General features: G+C 37.3%; 1 non-coding gene across 1 annotated transcript; it reads right to left on the minus strand.

Moving 5' to 3' along the window:
* Positions 1–382: 382 nt before the first annotated feature.
* LOC113461515 lies at positions 383–474 on the minus strand. Its single transcript, XR_003383257.1, has one exon. It is a non-coding gene; the product is annotated as a small nucleolar RNA SNOR75 (small nucleolar RNA).
* Positions 475–3,670: the final 3,196 nt, after the last annotated feature.

A 3,670-nucleotide genomic window follows, 5' to 3' on the forward strand; every position in this document is an offset into this window, starting at 1 on the left:
AAATGGGTATGACACTAGCAATCAAAAAAAGGATGAAAAATCAAATTGCCCAATTGACGCCAGAGCCCATTTATCAGCATTCTTTCAAATAAGTAGAAAAAAACAATGCAAAATCAACCCAATATTTTTTTTTAAAAAAAGAAAAACTTTTTTTCCGATCTTTCGGATTAAATAAAACTGGCATTCAGAATGAGTAGGAGGATTATTACACTCATCAGTGAGAAATAATCTCAGAAAAAATAGATTCATCACTATGCCCTCTTATTAAGCAGAAAACAAAAAAGATAATATTTTTAGTTGCAATCGAAAAGATTAAAACATTTTTTTTTACTTAGAACACTTTGGAAAAAACAATTAAAAGCAACAGGAGGTGTGGGGTTTTATCTCTCAGACAAATGCCTCGATTCGTCCTCATGGTGTTTTGAATGGATAAATCGGACTCGTCATCTATAATTTCTTTGCTCATCACTGAGAAACCCCTGGACCACGTGCTTTGGCTAATCAGAATACCTACTCTCGAAATTTGCAACGGCTTAAAAAAATAATAACAAAAAAGAAACAAAAACGATGAAAATATGGGAGTGGGGAAAGAGTGGAGGGCTCAAGATATGAGGAATCATCGCCAAGGAATTGGAGAGATCCATCGAATTCGACGTCCGAATTCCAAACAAGAGAACAGGGAACGGGGAGAGAAGGTGACGACGGGGGCGAGCGTGCGACGGGGCGAGGTGTGAGAGCGGAGCGGTTACTTATAAGTAGAGGAATCTAGGGTTAGGGCTCCGTTTTGCCCATTGCTTGTGGATTTACGGAAATGCACCTACCTGGATTGGCCACTTGTAATCTCAGCATAATCTCAACCCATGGATCAAGCCTCCACGGCTCGTTTGATTCGCAAAAAAGTAATTTTTTAAAAATATAATATTTAGAAAATAATTGGACATATTTTAGACTTATACTTAGTTAAGCACCTACATTTCTATAAAAATTATACAAAATATCTATTAAGTTGTACAAAATATTTATTATATTTTTAATAAAAAAACTTATTCATGACTTAAAAGATATTTTGGAAAAAAATCCAAATTTCTAATCGGTGGAGAAGTAGCTTTTTCATATTTTTCATAATTTTTTTCTCATGAGATATGAGAATCTTATTTCAATAAAATGCTAGTTTTTTATTTTTTTAAATCCAACTAAACAATATATATATATATATATATATATATATTTTTTCTGCGGTTCCGAGTCCAAATATCAAGTAAGACATAGAAAAGGCAACAAACAGCTCATGAGGGCCCATGCTTGGCACGAGGAGATCTGTTCATGGGCCAGGCGGGCCAGCTCATGAGACGTTCTAGCCCGAAGTTGTTTTTTTTGTTTCTACGTTTGCCCGAGGCGTTTTAGGCAAGCACGGTCCAGTGGCTTAGGCCTGGAGGGCTGGGCCGGGCTCAAGAATAAGCCTGTTTAGTAAACAGCCAGGCTTGGGCTCAGGAATTAAAGCCTGACCCAGCCCGGATTTTTTTTTTAATTCAGTTAATGGGATTATACAATTGTCGTTGATATGTTTGATGTATTCCAGTTTTTGCATGCTTAATTGATAATTGTCATTGATACATGAAATTAATGGAATAGGAGACATAATATAAGTTGTTGGCAATATTTAATTATTCAAATTTAATTTTTAAATATTTTTATATTTTTTAGAAATTTTAAAAATGGTAGGCCCAGTCTAAAGTCAGGCTTCAAGGTTGGATTGGATGGGACCCACGTCTAAACAAATCGCGTTAATTTTTGGGCAAAAGTGGACCTGGGCTTGGCCTGATCCGGCGCATTAACAAGCCTGGGCACAACCAACCTCCATTAAAGCACAAAAAAACCAATAGGAAAAACTCCCAAGGAACCGCCAACTTAGGTCAACTTCTTCATCTCCTCCCTTCCTCTTTTCTCAATAACAAACGGATGGCACAACCTCTCTTCTCATCAAAAAAAAAAAAAAAAGAACTTCTTTTCGCTTGGGGGGGGGGGGGGGGGGGGGGGGGGGGGGGGGGGGGGGGGGGGTAATGGTTGCGTCCACCTCTTGCTTCGAGATATCTGAACAATGGTGAGGGGATGAAGGGGCCTTTCAGGCCAAGCATATTTTCCGTGAAGCCAAGAAGGCTGCGGATTGGGTGACTACTTATGTAGCCAATCACTTCGGTAGTACCATGTGGGCTGGAGATGGAAAGTTATTCCGGACATTCTGAGGTATTCTATTTTTTGATTTTATTGGTTGCATCCATACTCGTCAGGTATGATCCATCTGTCTTAGCAAAAAAAAAAAAAAAAGACTTCTTCATCTGCTCCGTCGATTGCCGACGCGGATAGGTAATTAAATCTTCAAACCCAATTCTCAACGTCGTCGGTCGCCGTCATTGAACCGAAGAGCATTAATTTTGAGTTCCCCCTTGGACCTATTGCTTCGCCGATTCAAGGACGTAGGCCAACCTGCAGCAACGAGACATTGATGTCGAGCGAGGACGAGATAAAGCAAAGATGGCGATGTCGAACTTCCTTCAATTCTACCATATATGGTTAAAGCCGTCTAAAAGTCAGGCTAGATGGTTGAAGAAACTAATCATTCTTTAGAAAATTGAAGGTAAAACAAGTATTTAAAAAGAAATAGACAAACTTATTTTACATTGATGATCCACATTGAAATAATATGGATATTTTTTTTTTATGATCCAAATCTGGTCAAAACTTATGACTCATGCCTATCATTTCATTTTTGACTCAAAATTTTACTCAAATCCAATGCAAATTGGAAGAACCATGGATCCAAACTAGAACCAAATAGAATGGATATTGTTGGAATGATTGAGGAACGAGGAATGACATATCTCACTAAACTTCAAGGGTTGCAGCTCTTGCAAGCTTTAGTGGTCAATCTGTTTATTTTTAAATTTTTTAGGAAGAGGGAGGGTTGGAGGCCTTTGTATTTTATAACTAACTAATCCTAATGCTTCCAGTTGCATCATCCGCTATTTGAACCCAAAATCTTTGCTTGCTAGGTACAAGGATGTCCCTGGAAATAGTCCCATATTATCTTCAGTAGTAAATATTAGTCATCATTTCTTTTTTCCCTCCTTTAATTGAGTTGAAACCTCTTGTCAGCACACAGCTGTTGAGGATCCAAAGTAGGGGACTGAATTTTTTTTCCCAAGAGAAATAGATTTGCAAGGTTTTCTTACTGTTTCTAATGTATATAATTGCTGTTTTCTATTTTTTTTAATTATTCTCCTCATCATTCATTAATGAATAGACTACGAGAAATGCAAATTTGCAAAGAAAAATTCCAGAAAATACATATTTAATATGTTTTAGTAATATCCAAGATTTGAATTCTAAACATCCTCCAAGCAATGAAGAGTTGTTTAAATTCAACACCGACCTTGAGCATAAAACAAATGCTATGGATAACCTTTCCTCTCAAGAAACATAGCAGATAACCAATGTACTAATCAAGTCTGAGAAGTTGTGAATATTATAAGGGCCGCCGCTTACTTTTTGCAAAGAAGTTAGCACATACTTGCTGTGTTTCTCTATCTGTTGGTGTTTTTCACCCTCTCTTGTAAACTTTGGTGGAAACTTTTTCTTCTATAATAAATTGGATGGCTAAGCCTCCCTTACA

This window comes from Phoenix dactylifera, unplaced genomic scaffold (assembly GCF_009389715.1).
Source record: "Phoenix dactylifera cultivar Barhee BC4 unplaced genomic scaffold, palm_55x_up_171113_PBpolish2nd_filt_p 000007F, whole genome shotgun sequence".
Classification (NCBI taxonomy): domain Eukaryota; kingdom Viridiplantae; phylum Streptophyta; class Magnoliopsida; order Arecales; family Arecaceae; genus Phoenix; species Phoenix dactylifera.